The sequence below is a fragment of the Dermacentor albipictus genome, chromosome 4 (assembly GCF_038994185.2).
Source record: "Dermacentor albipictus isolate Rhodes 1998 colony chromosome 4, USDA_Dalb.pri_finalv2, whole genome shotgun sequence".
Classification (NCBI taxonomy): Eukaryota; Metazoa; Arthropoda; class Arachnida; order Ixodida; family Ixodidae; genus Dermacentor; species Dermacentor albipictus.
Genome location: NC_091824.1, coordinates 36,159,539 through 36,168,722, shown reverse-complemented (window position 1 = coordinate 36,168,722; position 9,184 = coordinate 36,159,539). Strand labels below are relative to the sequence as shown.

The following is a 9,184-nucleotide window of genomic DNA, read 5'->3' as shown; positions in this document are numbered from 1 at the left end:
ACTAGTCGGGAAGTTCACGTCACCTATACTGATGTTGAATGAACTGAGGCAAATTTTGAAAGAGAGTGCTGCTGATGGAACTTGCCAAAACTTCATTACCATATGCCCTTCCCAACTCCCTATATATTCGCAGTAAATGGGAATATGACACAGTTTTATACCCATGCTACAGGGATATGTTCCATGGCATACTAATTGAATGGCATTCGGTCTCGACAGACTCCCGCAATGCTTCATGAGAACTTCAAAACAAATTCAGAAGCTTCAGCATTCACTTATTGTACTGCAATGGTGCTGCTGCTGCCATCAAATTTCACTTTTGTTTGTTTGCTCATCTTCAGAGTGTACAAATGCAGATGTTGGCGGTCAGTACGTTGTCAGCAGCCGTCACTGGCATATCAATCAGTACTAGCTAGACCAACGACGACACCATATAACCAAAGATTCATGTTATCCTAGTCTGACAGGTTTGTCAGGATAACGAAGCGACAAATCCAGTCAAAGGATGATTGCCTGACCTATCCTGAGCAGATCGGTAGTTCAGCAAAACATATGCCAACGAGGCAATGGCTCGAATAGCTCAGCTTGTCTGACACCTTGTCAGTGTTAGAAGTCAACGGACCAAGCGGCTACATTTTATATGTGCACACTTCAAAAGTCATCAGCGATAAGCATTTGCTAAATTTTTTCATATTAATGGACGACGGTCCCCTTTCGCGAGTTCCGAGTCTGAAGTGCTCGCGACTCCTACACAATGTCAGCGACTTGGTTATCAAGTGTTTCTCAGGCGGGCGATCGCATAGGCGCTTCCTAAAGAGTTATCACACTGCGTAAACAAAGAAAGGTACGAACAGTGCAAAAGATAAGAGATCATTTAATGTAAGTAGAGTGCAGCTTGCGTTTTATGTTGTGCCAATAAGCAGTGGCTGTCTGCACAAGGCTATGTAAAGAACATCGCACTAGAGTGCTGTCATCAGCACATTTTTGCGGAAAGTCCCTGCTCATGCAGTAAATGCAGTATAGTTTACTGTTATCTTGAAGGTAACCATTTAGCGAGTGCACGAGCTTTTTGCTAAAGAAGCAGCAAAAAAACGCAAGCAGTATATATGAAAATTAACATCCACAGAGCCAAAGCAAACATCTGGCGCGGCTGAGTGGGCCGGGGTGAAATAATTGCTAAAGCAGCTTCAAACCCAAATGTTGACTTAATGTCATTGAAAAATGTCCTGTGGCAGTGCAAATTGGCAGTCGAGTTGAATGGCATTCAGTTAGACGGAATTTGAAACGACCGCGTAGCAAGGGCATGATTAGTTCCTTTTCTCATGCGAATGCAATAAATGGGCAATGCCTTCAACTCTCCAGAGTGTGTTGACCCATGCACCGTAAGCATTCTTTGGCGAGTACTCCAGCGCCATTATGCGAAAAGGGGCAATACCTTGTATTTGCAGAAAAATGTGTAATTTGCAAAGACATTGAATCCTTATAATAATGTAAATGTAGGTGATAGGTAGCTTTATAAGAGACAAGAAACAATTTAAATAAAAAGGAAATATAAAGCAAATACCCATATAGATACATAAGGCTCCTAAATATGCATGGGAAAGCTTATAGTAGGGGTGGGCCAACTTGAAGTTTGGACGTGAGCCTACTAAAAATCGGGGGGGGGGGGGGTGTTTGGGGTGGGCCAACTAGAAATATAGGGCTGGGCCGAGGCAAATTTGGGGGTGTGCCAACTAAATTTGTAGGCATGCCTACCTCATACTTAGGCAACTCTAGTACCTGCATTCTTTTCGACCGAAAATTAAAACGTGCGATGTTAAATCTCGCGAAATCATCTATGTACGATATTACTTGTGCCTGCATAAATAAAAAACAAAACAGTAACAAAAATAACATACTCTTGCGAGCTCTACTTGGACGAGAAACGAGTATGAAAACTCCGCGCTTTCCGAGTCACTGCACAGCCAGCCAATCGCGTACTTCTTAAGCCTAAAAACTTCCCGCGCTTTGTTTACTCTGATTTTGTGGTGCGGAAACCTGCTAACAAAGCAAAATTTCTACACCTTTCATTTTCCTGCAGATTATAGCGCTCATCCGCGTTCCTCACTCACATGCGCTCTTTTCTGCGCATTGTGTATTCTTTATCAGACACAGTGAAGCAGACGTGGCGAATCGGTGGTGAAGCGACTCTCGAGCACAAGCCATTTCGAATGACTATAGCATTCGCTCTTAACGCAAGCGCAGGTGTGCCTTTGATTCTTTGCAAGCGCATAACGACGTTCCAAACTAGTTTTGGAGAATCCTAGTCTTAACTTCTATATAGTGGAAGAGATCTGTCCACTCAAGATTTTGCAAGGTCCCTCAGCGATTCATTTTCGATGCCCTTTCGATAGCAGTACAGGCCCGCAACAAGAATTCCAAAAGACAACATAAAGTGTACCATTCATGCGGGTAAGAAAGTGCACCACTCACCTTTAGTGTGAATAGCCTGTACCTTGAAGATCACAGACGCAGCTCGCCGGTACTGCCGCCGGTCACGTCCACCATAAATTTATCCCGCCAATACATGAATGCAGGACCGCAGGAAAAGTAAGGACTGCGGAATGTATACTGTTTCTCATTTTGCGAGTTAATATTACGGACTATAACTTTTTGGCGCTTAATATATGCGAAGTGACTGATAAAAGAGAGTTTTAGCTTGCGCGTTTTTACGGCCAGCGGAGCGGAGCGGACGAGCGCAGACGCCACTGCGCATGCGCACGTCGCTGGGCCGGCCAGCGTTTTTACGGAGCGCAGCTTACGCCCGCTGGGAAGCCCTCTCCAGCGGAGCGATAGGCAGCGCGCGAGCGTGCGTAAAAGCGCGCGGGCGTGTATGGGTATTCAAGATGGCAGCCGTCAACACAGAAGCGTATCCCCGCAGGCCGGCTGTACCCGGTTTAGAGGCAAACCGGATGTGACGTGAACCAGTGCCGTACTCCCTGCCCCCAGATAGGTACTTGTACGCCTAGGGAAAGACGCTGCTAGGTGCTGCTGCTAAATCCCTGTGGTTTCTGCCGGCTCACGTAGGTTCGTTCGCGTGGTCTTGTTACGCCTCGCTGGATCGTGTTCAGTCATGCCGTCCTTGCGCGGCCTCATTGTCGGCGAGTCAGGTTAAATTCTTTAATAGGTCGCGCCTGTGCCTAATTGAGTCTATTAAAGACTGCACATTCAGTTTTGCTGGCTACAATTCAGTGTGGCTGGCGTGGGCTGTCTCCACGATGCGCTTCGAGCGTGTCGATTTCGCCGTTCTTTATGTTGGCGGAAATGACCGTGAAAGCAACATGGATCTACAAGAAATATGCAACAACATCAAGGTAAGTCTACTGAAATCACAAAATTTGAAACAATAAGCGCTAATAGTTGTGTTTTCTTTTAAATTTTAGGCCTTGATTGTTCAGCGAGACGGCGCCCGTCGTGCTGGTTTTCAAGGTGCTCTCTCGCTGGCTAGAAGATGCTGATGCGGAACAGAAAATGCAAAAACGTCGCTTGCTCAACCGCAAATTGACGGCTACGCTGAAGCGCATGCCGTGTCTGCGGAATTTGAACCCCGAGGTATGGACCCCTTTTTTCCAGAGGCATGCCGTTACATACCGTCAGGAACACGCTCGGCTTATTTCTGACTCGCTAAAAAAATGTTTCACTTTTTCTCGCTGCTCGCTGCTGAAGAAATGCGGACCGTTTGTCGTAGTTGTCTCCATCACAGGGTGGCATTACTGCGGTGAACAAAGCAAGTGTTGCCGTACATACTGTGCGCACTTCACCCTTTGTTGGGCGGTCGGAAAATATTGGTCCCACTATTCAGGGCAACTTCGCTACTCTGTAGCGGTGAAGTGTAATTTCTACCATTGAACGTTCCTGTGTAGACATGTTTCTGAATCACGTTAAGCACATTTTTTCGTCAATTTCTTTGTCAAACATGCGATAGAGCGGTTGCGCAGATTGTTTACTTCCCTTTCTACAATGTTTGGTTTATTCTGTCGCCGTCCTTCAAACCACCACAGCGGCAAATCTACTCTTTTGATCGAAATTCCGCGTTTTCATAATAGCTGAATTTTGGTGCGGTTAGGTGTCTAAATTTCTCGTGCCCACAGCTACCAAAACAGGTGATCAAATTATTAGCATCGCGAATAAATCGCATTCCTACATATGCAAGCTGCTACATATTTTTGATTGATTGATTGATTGAATAACTTTAATGAGCGGTTCTTAAAACGAAACCCGCTTTGCCTCTTCCTTGCTCAGTGGGTGGTGGCTGCTGCAGTCCTGCCAATATTGGTCACTGTGTATGGCACTGGATATGTGCTGCTTGGCATGTGTCCAAATGGCAACTTGGTTACCTGTTAAGTGCAGCTCAACATGTACCACTGGGTAGACACGTAGAACAAGAGGCAAGAAATTAAGTATACAACAGGAAATTTAAGAAGTCAGCCACAGAGAAGTCGGAAAGTCAGCATCGAAAGCAACAGAGTATGGACAAAAATGAACTAAACGAGACCAGGACATGCATTGTGTGCAGAATTATAGAAGTAAACGAGTGGTTGCATTTTACTGAACATTACAAAGGCTTCACTTATAACCGATTTTCACATATGCATGGAATCTGCTAACTTTTCTGTGCAAAACTCTACCGGAAACGATATATTGCATCCATCGGTGTTAATATATTTCCTAGCATATTTTCTCTTTTTCAGCCAACATACACATCCCCGTTAAATCAAATAGATCACTGTAGATGGCTGCCACAAGCATATTACAAGAACTGTGAATTGGAAGCTGTTGGCTACCTGTGGCACGAAGTCATGCAAGGGTACATGTAGTCTTTGTGTGCACATTGACTTCATGTTTTACTCATTTGACTGGCTCCTATTGCACTCCGGCTGAATAGCAATAACACACAGGCCACTTTACGCTCGAGAAGCCTGCGAAAGCTGCAGGTACATTAATAAAAGTTCATAAGTACATGGCATTAGTGAAAAAAATTAAAACCTTTTCTGGTACAGCCGTGCGTTGTCGGAAGTGTCTCAATGCATTGCAGTGATTAAACAGGCACATATTGGCTGTACCACTTGGATTTCAGTGTGCACGCGTTGGCTGGATAAAAAATTCTACCATATTTTAACACCGAACATTAGCTCACGGGTGGAAAGCGCTGTTTCTGTTGTAAATAGATGTGGCTTGCACACAAGGTATGCTGCATGAACAGAAGGTGCTGCAGCCACATAACCTGACCTTTGATCTTCATTATGCTCACAGATTGAAGGGATGGAACTAAGTGCGTCTTTTAAATGCTTGATTTCAGCCAGTTAAATTTGCCAACACGGGGGATTCAAACCACTGGTGTCCATCTGCTGTTGGGCTGGATTCTCAATTTAGTGAGAATACTTACTGCGTTCATTGGTGCCGACAGATATCAAGTCAGTTGTAGCTCGGCATTTACTGTATTCCGTTTGTCACCAAAATGCTAGAGAACCACTCGAGATCTTTCGATGTCAGCATCGTCATAATCAGTGGGCACCCCATAAGAAAAATAGGTCAATTTTGGATGGTATCCTTGCAAGTGTGAGAAGGCTAGGCCACAGAAACTCTAGTTTCTGATTTGTGCACTATTCAGCCACGTTAAAATGTGAGGAGCCTAGACATCTAAAAGACGAGGAGCAAGCAAATTGAATGTAGCTACCAAGCAAAAAATGTGGAAGCGTAAGCTGTTGATTTTTTACTCTAAAGGCACGTCCACACTGAAGACGGAGCGGCTAAACCGGGCAAAGCTCTTGGCCAGGCGGATAAAAGCAGGCGTTAAACGTGGCAGCAAGCCCGATCGCTTGCGGACCACTTTTTTTCCTGCCCGCCAGAGCTGTCCGCTTTGCTGCAGCCAATTGGAACACCAGACGACGCTGGCGTGTGCGCGATGAGGATGGACGACCGGTGCCACGAGACGGCGACAAGTGCACCACAAAAACGTAAGATACTCCGCCTCGGCGGTGCGGGCAGCCAGGCAAGCTGTCCAGTATACAGGGTGTTTCAGCTAACTTGTGCCGAGGCTTTAAAAGAGAAAGACCGAAAGAAACTAGGCCTGCAGTACTCAAATGCAATCAATTCAGTAAACTACCCTTTTGAGCAACTTTAGTACTTACAGCTCATTGAGAAACATCTGCTTTATTTTTATGTGGTTATTTTTTCAGGACAAAAGAAAGTGCACAAAATCGAAAAAAAAGTACCATGCAACTATGCACTTTTTAGCAGTGATGAACAATGCGGCATGCAGACAGGATGTAAAAAATATGCAGTTCCGACACACTGAAAATTATGTAAGCAGCTTTCTTTGCTGCTTCTGTTCGTTGATGGCATTTGGCAGTGATGTGTTAAATGTTACCTTGCATGCACCACTTGTGTTTGTAGTACAAAGAGCTCACAGACAGACGTGCGCTCCGATGCTCAAGGTGGTGTTGTGCACCATCCATATCCTGTGAGAGTAGTGGCACTGTCATTCCCTCACATGGCGCATCGCATGGCGGGTGATGTAGAGAAATCCGTTTATTGAATCCTTAGGAGAAATAGTTGCTGCCACGTCCTGTGCCCGACAGAGCAGTGCCTGCTGGCCACCCAGTGTTGCAGTGTAGGGACATTGAAGTTTTGATGCTGGACCACCACTTGCATACTGTCGTTTTGACGGCGTGGTGCTGTATTGCAGTTTTGCATCTGCACATCCTGTGTCAATTGTTGGCATGGACACACTTGCCGTGTTTATTTTTTTTCAGAAATAGCATAAACATGCCATACCACACCTTGAACTATCATTATATTTTTAGTTTGCCCACAACTGTCACCATGTCTAGTTGTAGTGTTTTTCTTTTAAAGAGACGCCATACGAAAGATGCTTTCTGATGGCATCTTTACCTTCTCGTGTGATCATTCAGCGAGCACAAAGTACTGCAGCTTCTGCAATGCTTTTGTCTATTCCTTCCAGGCACACTACTCTCAATGTATCATTAGCGCTGAAATAGAATACCACCTGTTGCTCAAAGCAGCTTCAATATAGATTCTAATCGGAATAGGCAGACTTGTGGCAGTATACAACTTTCTATAGCCATAAAAGGCAAGCTAGCATAGTGGGGCATCTCAATGCTCGTAAAAGCATTCAACTGCATGTATCTCCAAATAACTAAGCTCAAGCAGACACTGTCAATATCTGTGCTTGTCACGGTGAGTTGGTGCAAGAACTTGAAGGTGTCGCTTTTCCTTCATATTTGTGTGTCTCTTATGTTTTTGCTAAGGCTCTTGCCACAGCAAAGTTGCTCTTGTGGTATTTTAGAAGGGTAATTTACTAATCACCTAGGCGATGTCATTTCCTACATTTGGTTGCACCGTGTGCATCAGTGCAATAAAAATGGGTCAAACGGCTTAATACAAGATGTTGCCAGGCCTTTTTGGCACGACACTTGTGGATAACATTTTGGTGTGGCTTGGGCGAGACCGAAAGAGAGAAATTTACACATACGAGCACAAAGGCCAGGCACTGTTCCCTTGTGGCCTGCACAACCACTAGAATAGCAGCTAGTCTTATCAATTCATACCGAGTATCACAAAGTGGATTATTGCAAGAACTGTAGCTTGGTTGATACAAGGCACTTACAGCTGCAGCTGAAACATGTGGTGTGATCAACATGTACAAGGTTACAACACTCTTCACCCTTTTTGTATTTAAGACTTTTTAAACTTTGCCCGCAATTTGATTACAGCTTTCCAGAGTTCCTTGGAAAATCCGCCCATGCTCCTGCCATGTACATTGCCCCCCCCCCCCCTCGATGTGGCATGCAAGATGGCAGCAGCAGCTGTGGAACAGTTGAAGAGGCGAAGAAAGGTCCACATTATAATAGGTTGTATGTAAATAAAACTGATTGAACACAACCGATTCGGCTTCCACTTTCGTCAAGACAATTGTCAGCAAACAAATGGAGTAATTTCAGTAGGGTGATACTAATAGTGCATAGAAATTCTTGGAAGCCTCGTCAGCTTTCTTGCTGTTAACAGGCTGTGTTGGTGAGGTGGTTTAGGCAGGGAATGCCAATTCATGAGGGATGGTCATGGCCACCATGTTCAATGTATGTGCAGCATCAATCAGTTCTCTAGACCAAGTGCACTAATGTCATGGCAGGCCAGCACTTCGTCGCATGATATATTTTCAAACCTCGCATGCTTTGGGGCTCTGAGAAAATTAATGAAGCATGAAACTAAAATCGGCATGTTGCAGTTTTCAATACAACCATCACTGCATTTGTCCATTCTTGAAACAAATTTTATTGTACCAAATGCATACAGAATTGTGGAATATCCGAAGTACATTTTGCTTGTTTTGGTCAAGCAGCTGGCAGAACAAAACCACAAAGTTCCAAAGCAGGAAGGTAACACTTCTTTTGAAGTACACAACGAGTGCAAAACTTGCCGCCAATTAAAAAAAGAAGGGAGCTGCGACACACCATTTCTTGGTTCTTTGACCATTTATTTTTTCTTTTGTGGCTGATGCTTAAAAATCCTTGCTATAGCAAATGCAAAGACATCAAAAATCAACGCACGACAGATATTGGTACTATGGTGTAAAGTAATGAAGATATAATTTTGCATGCACATTATTTCGTCTGAAATAGAGGGATATAGCACAAACGTTGCTCTTCAATCCCAATAAAATATAAGGAACTCGTGGGCTACAAGAGGGCTACGGATGATTGTTGAGGGCCTCGGCTTCTGTAATGTGCAGCTATACTTAAGTACACAAGCATTTTTGGAATCTGCCTCTACCTGGGTGCAGCTTTGTGACCAGGAATGAAAAGCCACAGCCATTGAGCTGCTGCAGTGGTGACATCACAGTAAAAGGGAATAGCGAAAAATTAAAACAATAATATGGCCATGCAACTTGCAACAAATCAGATAGGTCACCTGAAGCTTCTATTTCCAATTTTTCTGGTGTTGCATAGAAGGGCAAAAATCTTGAAATAGTGTAAGACTTTCATGCATAAACAATTGTGCATATCTACTTTTTTTTAACCGTGCAGATATTTAGCAAAAAGTTTTGAGCACGGAGAGCCCAGCGTTTTTGCAAAGGAGTTTCTAGGTGAGGTGGACACACTATGCTGCTAATAATGCGAGTTTC

At 44.3% G+C, this 9,184-nt stretch overlaps 1 long non-coding RNA gene across 3 annotated transcripts; it reads left to right on the top strand.

Annotated features, from left to right (window-relative positions):
- Positions 1 to 2,971: 2,971 nt before the first annotated feature.
- Positions 2,972 to 7,942, top strand: LOC139059057 (uncharacterized). 3 transcript variants are annotated; one of them, XR_011513846.1, is made up of 4 exons: positions 2,972 to 3,353; positions 3,423 to 3,591; positions 5,889 to 5,996; positions 7,776 to 7,942. It is a non-coding gene; the product is annotated as an uncharacterized lncRNA (long non-coding RNA). The 3 variants fall into 3 exon arrangements; XR_011513847.1 differs by having other exon boundaries at positions 2,974 to 3,353; positions 5,909 to 5,996; XR_011513848.1 differs by lacking the exon at positions 5,889 to 5,996 and having other exon boundaries at positions 3,049 to 3,353.
- The last annotated feature ends 1,242 nt before the right edge of the window (positions 7,943 to 9,184 follow it).